The 7,324-nt window shown below is 48.1% G+C and overlaps 1 pseudogene; it reads right to left on the bottom strand.

Annotated features, from left to right (window-relative positions):
- Positions 1–314: 314 nt before the first annotated feature.
- LOC147749040 (uncharacterized) lies at positions 315–3,634 on the bottom strand (annotated as a pseudogene).
- Positions 3,635–7,324: the final 3,690 nt, after the last annotated feature.

Raw genomic sequence — 7,324 nt, 5'->3', positions numbered from 1 at the left:
GAGCCGAAGGCAACTGCAAAAGGGCCAACAGGAGACACGTAACCATCCAAGTGCGAAGAGGCCGTATCAGGAAACACAGCAGAACCAAAATCCAAAGTGATGGAAACACTGCTGGAGAGACCATGACGAGAATCACTTCTGGTCCGAACCTGAAAGAAAAACAGAGCCGTAATACACAACTCCAAAAACCCTGGAAGGTCGCATCACATAGGGTGGGGAAAAAATCAATGCAAGAAACATTGCAGATCATAGCACAGCAAAGATGCAACATAAACAATGCAGTAGAATACAAATGGATGGGATAATCCTCGCCTCCGTGTCCTTAATAGAATTGAAAATTCTTGTCACGAATGTTTGCAAATTTTTAATTCTATGGCAGGACAGGAGGCTCAGATTATGCTTGTTCAAAGCTTGTCCACCACAACAGATGCAATATCCACAATGGGTTTGAAATAATACGTTTTAAACACAGTATCAGAAGACCAATCAGCCGTCTTCACAATGTCCTGCAAACTCACACCAACATGGAAAGCCTTAGAGGCCATGGCACCTCTCGCGGAATGAGCTCCAAAAATGGAGACATCAATTCCTGCTTCAGACATAAGCCAGCGCACCCAATGAGCAAGGGTAGCTGGCGCCACAGGCTTAAAAGGCTTTTGCAAAGCAATCAACAACTGTCCAGACAAATCCTGACGAAAAGGAGCAGTACTCACCTCATAATCTTTTATGCACCGGACCACACATAACTGTGGGTTCTGAGGAAAAGCTGGATAAGTGACAGTAGACAGATTAGTCTTGGTACGTCTAGAAACCGTAAAAGTAACGCCTTCCGGGGAAAAAGAACGGCCCGCGAGATCCAACGCGCGTACATCCGAAATACGCTTACAAGATACCAAACATAAGAGCATCGTCAATTTTGCAGACAATTGCTTACGAGGCAGAGAAGCGTTGGGAGGCCAAGCTTCCAAAAAACGTAAGACAACGGAGACATCCCAAAGAGCTACATACTTCGGACATGGCGGCTTAGCCATCCGAACACCACGAAGCAATTTAGAGATTAGATGATGTTCTCCAATAGGCTTTCCGTCGACAAAATCATGGCCTGCAGAGAGAGCGGAGCGAAAAGAATTGACAGTCCTGTAAGCAGAAACAGAAGAAGCGATGGAAGCAAGAAAATTAACAACTAAAGAGCCATCTGCTGAAGCGGGATCCAGGTCTCGTTCAGAACACCAATTACACCATCGTCGCCAAGCTGACGCATAACGCTTGCGCGTGTTGGGGGCCCAAGCCTCCTTGATAAAACTCTCAGCGTCTCCAGATAAGCCGGGGATTTTCCAGCGTTCCCCGAAAGACGCCACGCCACCAGACGGAGCTGGCCCGACAGAATTAGAGGATGTGGATGGAGTAGAGGATCCAACAACAGGTTCCACTTCGTTGGAAGCAGGAACGGAGTCGAGCAACACATGTACAGAAGGTCCGGAAACCACGCTTGAGCCCTCCAAAGAGGAGCTATCAGAGTGATCTCCGATTGAAACTGCTTCGTTCTGGCCAAGACTCGCGGAATCATTGCGAACGGGGGAAAAACATAGCAAAGCTGAGGAGGCCAAGTCTGGAGAAAGGCATCCGTGGCAAGAGCCTCCGGATCCGGACGCCAGCTGTAAAACTTGGGCAGTTGAGCATTGAGGCGAGAGGCAAAGAGATCGATCCAAGGTCGACCCCAAAGGCGAGACAGATTCCGAAATACACGGGGGTGAAGCCGCCAGTCGCTGAAGTCCAGCAGATGGCGAGAGTTCCAGTCGGCCACTTGATTCTGGCGACCTGGGAGATACTCTGCAATAAGAGTGTTCTTCCTCCGAAGGCAGAAGTGCCAGAAATCCTTTGCAATCTCTGCTAACAGTCTCGACCGTGTTCCCCCCAGTTTGTTCACATACCTCACCGCTGAGATGTTGTCCATGCGGAGCAAAATGCAACAGCTGGTGGCCTGAGGAGCAAGGCTGCGGATCGCAAAAGATCCCGCCAGAAGCTCCAGGCAGTTGATGTGAAGGGCTAGTTCGTCCTGAGACCAACGGCCGCCCGTCGTCACGTCTCCGCAATGGGCTCCGAAGCCCCAAAGACTCGCGTCCGACTCCAACACCAAATCTGGAGTGGAGCCGAACAGGGCTTTCCCGTTCCAAGCCTCCATGTGATGGAGCCACCACAGCATCTCTGATTTCGCATCCTGTGACAGAGGAACAAGGTCGGAATAACGAAGCCCCTTTTGCAAGTGCCGAATCTTGAGACGTTGCAGGGCCCGATAATGCAAGGGACCCGGAAAGATCGCTTGAATGGATGAGGCCAGAAGTCCGACAATCCGAGCGATCGACCGCAAAGAAACATTCGGTGCGGACAACAGTAACTTCAATTCCCTCTTGATAGATCTGACCTTCTGTGCAGGCAAGAGAAGCTGGCAAGATACCGAGTTCACAAAAAAACCCAGAAACTCGATCGACTGAGTGGGATGTAAATGAGATTTTTAAGGATTCACTAGAAACCCGAGAGACTGCAGCAGATCGATTGTCCATTATAATGAGAATGAAGTTGAAGCGGACACTGGGCCATCAACAGAATGTCGTCCAGATACACGATCAGACGTACCCCGCGCGCTCGCAGCGACTCCATCACTGGTCTCAGTAGCTTCGTGAAGCACCACGGAGCGGAGGAGAGGCCGAACAGGAGAACCGTGTACTCGAACCACTCCCCCGACCAGTGGAATTGAAGAAAGCGGCGATGAGGCGGAAAGATGGGAACGGACAAGTAAGCGTCCTTCAAATCCAGGCGAACCATCCAGTCGCCCTTGCGAAGAAGATCCCTGAGAAGATGGATGCCCTCCATCTTGAAGTGGCGATAGACCACCCCGTTGTTGAACTCCTTGAGATTGAGCACAAGGCGAGAACCTCCCCCTTTCTTCTCCACCAGAAACACATTGCTGACGAACCCCTGAGGATGCAGGGAAGTTCGCACAATGGCCCCTTTGAGTAGAAGAGAATCGATTTCCTTGGAGATCACCTCTCGATCTCGTTGGGAAAAAACAAGGGGAGAAGGGACGGGACCTTGAAGGGGTGGGTGATAAAATTCGATGTGGTACCCTTGAACTGTCTGCAATATCCATGCATCGTTTGAGATCGTGCGCCAATTCTCTAGAAAAAATTGCACCCTGCCCCCCAGAACAACACTGTCGTAAGGAATCAAGCTCACCTGTAGAGGAGAAATCAGGGCGACCTCCCTGGTTTCCACCGTAGCCTCCTTTGTTGCCTTGACCGCGACCTTTACGGGAGGGGTAGAAGGTCGTCTTGGAACCTGAATAGGAAGACTGTTGTTGTTGACGTTGTCCGCCTCCACCCTGGTGGGACTGTTGGCCACGCTGCTGACCAGAACCTCGGCCGAACGAACGTCCCCCAGATCGTCCGGCCCTGGCAAAAACCGGGCGGAAGGCCCTGCGCAAGGAAGACTGCGCCTTGTCAAGGCCACTAAAGGTCGCCATGAACTTTGTCAACTCCTTTAAAAACGGTTGACCAAACAGGAGACCTTGAGCCAGGGGACCCGACTCAGACGTTGCAAGCTCAGACAATCGGGGATCCATTTTCAACAAGATGGAAAGTCTACGTTCGGTGGAAAGGGCACAGTTCGCGTTCCCCAGGAGACAGATAGCCCGTTGGGCCCAACCGATGAGCTCATCCGGGTCGATGCCAGATGCCGATCCCTGAGCTTGATAGCCTAAATCCAGGATCTTTGTCAGGGGACCAAGAAGATCAAGCAACTTATCCTGACACAGGCGCCAAGAACGATCAATCCCCTTTTTGGGATCCTTAGTGAATTTTTTGAGGTATGTCAAAATAGTTGGATCGACCTCCGGAGTGTCAGCTAACTTATCCGCCAACTCCGGGCGAGGGCACTCGGAGCGTAACCGAGATCGCACCTCTTGATCGAAGGGTTCACGGATGTGTGCCTGGATGTAATCAGCAACCTCCGGTGCAAGGAACCAAGTTTTGGAATTTGGATGGATTATATCTGTTGGCTCAAAGGTCAGGACAGGTGGATGTGAGGAGGCGTCAACAAAATGCTCTTTGCGAGCTTTTTTAGCAGGGGGAGGACCAGAGGGACCAGAAGAAGAAGAGGAGGAGGTGTCCTCCGTGTCCGGGGGAGGGGGATGGGATTTCTTAGAGACAGTAGGGGCAGACAAGGACTTAGCTAATTTTACAAAGTCAGACTTGTGTGGATTTTTAGGTGACTTAGAGGAGTGCTTGGCAGAAGAGGACGGAATCCAGCCCTGTTGCTGAGCGTAATCGGTCAAATGGCGCTTCAGAGGTCCAATAGCGCGGACTAGCGCTGTATTGACCGAATGCTGGACCTCTTGGTCAAGGGCATCGACCAAGTCGTATTCAAATGACTCTTCAGGCTCCTCATCGTAATAATATTCTTCAGTTTCCTCATAGTCAGCCATGGTGTAAGAAAAAGACAGTGCACACCACTGAGGAAATATATATATAAATATATATAGACACAAAGAAGCCCACCAAGATAACAAATAAAGGTCAAGGTGTAAACCAAGCGACCCTGTCAGGGGGAGTGACAGCCCCAAGCAAGCCAAATAGGCAGAGCAAGAAAACTCGACCAAATAACAACCAATTTGAGAGTGGAGGGACAGGCTTGCATAAACAGTCACCCTAGGCAACGCCTATATAAATTATCCAGCCCTAAACCTTATCCTGAGGTAAAGGGCGTCGTGAGGGGCTCTCCGGCAGGCAGTGGGCTGAGGCACAACAACAAACGCCGCCTCTAAGCGTGTCCGGGCTCCGTGTGGGACAAGGAGCGTAAACAAAGCCAACGCGCATGCGCGAAGGCTCGCCTGCTAGTCCGGAAGAGGAGCAACGCGCAACACCAGCGCGCGAGCCTCCGAGCCCCGGTCCCGCTCCACTAATAATGAAAACACAGGCATGAAGCGCCCGTATTGCAAGAGAGGCGACACGCGCTCTCAGGACAAACAATCAGAAAAACCACAATGCGCCGAAGCGAAAGAACGCTTGAGGCAACGAACCACATGGCGAAGCGGTAAGAAGCGAAGCATGCAGCTGAAAAGCGGCGTACAGTAACGTTTGATAATGAACAATGCAATACACAAACATGCAAGTAGTAACAAGTAATTCAGAAAAGGACTTAACTGGCTGCGAAGCAGCAAAGAAAGAGGAAGTGTTGTCCTCTATGGTTGCTTATATAGTATGTAGTCTCTATGGTTGCCTAAGGGCTCATGGGAGTTGTGGTCTGCTTTTTTCTTTACTATGTTCCTATTGGCTGCTGTTGGTAGTAAAGAAATAGAGAAAGCATAATCTGAGCCTCCTGTCCTGCCATAGAATCTTATATGAACCCGGTGCTTAGTTGTCTTTCTGCATATAGTATCCTTTTAGCTTTATATAAAGCTCTTAGAAAAGGCCAAGGAATTTAGAGTTGTCAAAGAAAAAATATACATCACCATGTTGAGTACATAAGGGTGAGGGTTCGATGATATTGTGTCAGTATCGTGGCACAGTGTTAAAACAAATGTACACCATTTGGTCTCAAAATGACCTAGTACGTGTTGTGTAGATCAGACTTCTTACATCTGAGTGCACAACCCTTTACTAGGTGTGTCTGAGAATAATGAGAGGTGGTACTCCAAGATGTATAGAAGAAGAATTTTATTCCATGGTCTAACGCCCACTGCCCTCCATAACAAGCCAGCTGTGATCCTCGGCCGGCTGGGGGGCCATTTTGTTTTTCAGCATAGCTACAATATAAGCCCCCTGTAACAAAAGCTGCAGAAACCGGCCCTTTGCAAACAGCTCGGATGCCCACCGCCAGAGGGCCGGCCGAGCTGTTTGCCAGGGCCGGTTTGGTTCCCAGTCCGGCCATGCTGTGATCCCAACAGTGAATGAATCATCTGCTGTTGGAATCCGAGATCACCACTCGCAGGTCTGAAGAAGATCTTGAACATTACAGTGGCGGCCGTCATGGCTCGCGGGTGGTGAGGTGGTGCAATTTTAGGTATCCTCTTCTCGCACTCTTTGAAAGAAGTGTTGAGACACTCCTCTGCCATAGCGGAGGAGCTGCCACTGTGAACATACACCAGTTTAAGTTACAGCACATGCGTGTGAATGCAACAGCCACTAACAGCCACATGCATCATTGTTGGTATTTGCAATTCCTAAATTGCGAAAATTAAGGAATCGCAATTTAGAAATCGCAAATACCTATGGATTAAAAATTCGCATTTTTATTTGCGATTCGGTATTTTTCCTTAATTGTGATTCACAATTTGCGAATCGCAATTAAGGAAAACCCTTCCCATTGATTCCTATGGGCCGAAAGGCCCATAGGAATGAATGGGAAGGCATTTACATTTTGCAAATTTCAAATTGCGATTCGCAAAATGTGAATGCAATTTCAAGGGTGCAGGGGGGGTCCAAAGAACCCCTCCCTGCACCCCTGAAATGTAACTTCAAATGCAATTTACACACACACATGCCCCAAGGGCATGTGTGTGTGTAAATTAAAACTTTCAAAAATGCAATTTGTGCATATTTGAACGTTTTCGGTAAATTAGCATGAAGTTCACCTTCATGCTATTTTACCACTTCCAAATTGCGAATTCGCAATTAAAAAATGATCATGCATTGCATTTAAGAAATCTAAAATTGCGATTTCTTAAATGCAATCGCAATTTTAGAAATCGCAACATGGTTGCGATTCCTAAAATTGCAAAATGCATGATGCATTCCAAATTAGTCAATTGCATTCGCAAACGGCCAAAAATTGCGATTCGCACCGTTTGCGAATGCAATTGACTTTGATGCATGTGGGTGTAAATTTCAACACCCACATTAGGTAAGAAGAACAGCCTGACACTCTTGTCACGCTAAACCTACTAGATCACCTTTCCCCTTAAACAAAATACAATTGGAACTGCATCATGACATGAATAAACAATTAATACATTACAAAATCCTTGAATCTAGCAGGTGCTTTAACTTCATGTGCGCAACCTATATTGGCCTGTTGATCAGAAAATGTCATAAGTTGGCGTTTGATTCACCACCCCTTTCTGTCAAGTAGTGCAGTACCCTCACTAAACTTACAAACTCTGACAGGAGCAGAATACATTTATTTGCCCTTCCTTACTTTGACTGGGCTTTTGATAAGCACCCAATCACCCTTATGTATATTATATCTGGACACATTTATGCATTATGTCAAAAAATGTGCTTCATTTTTATTTGGTTGGAAATAACCTTTGAAACAACCTACTTCTTAC

This window comes from Lissotriton vulgaris, chromosome 1_1 (assembly GCF_964263255.1).
Source record: "Lissotriton vulgaris chromosome 1_1, aLisVul1.2, whole genome shotgun sequence".
NCBI lineage: Eukaryota > Metazoa > Chordata > Amphibia > Caudata > Salamandridae > Lissotriton > Lissotriton vulgaris.
This window is presented reverse-complemented; position numbering and strand designations above follow the sequence as displayed.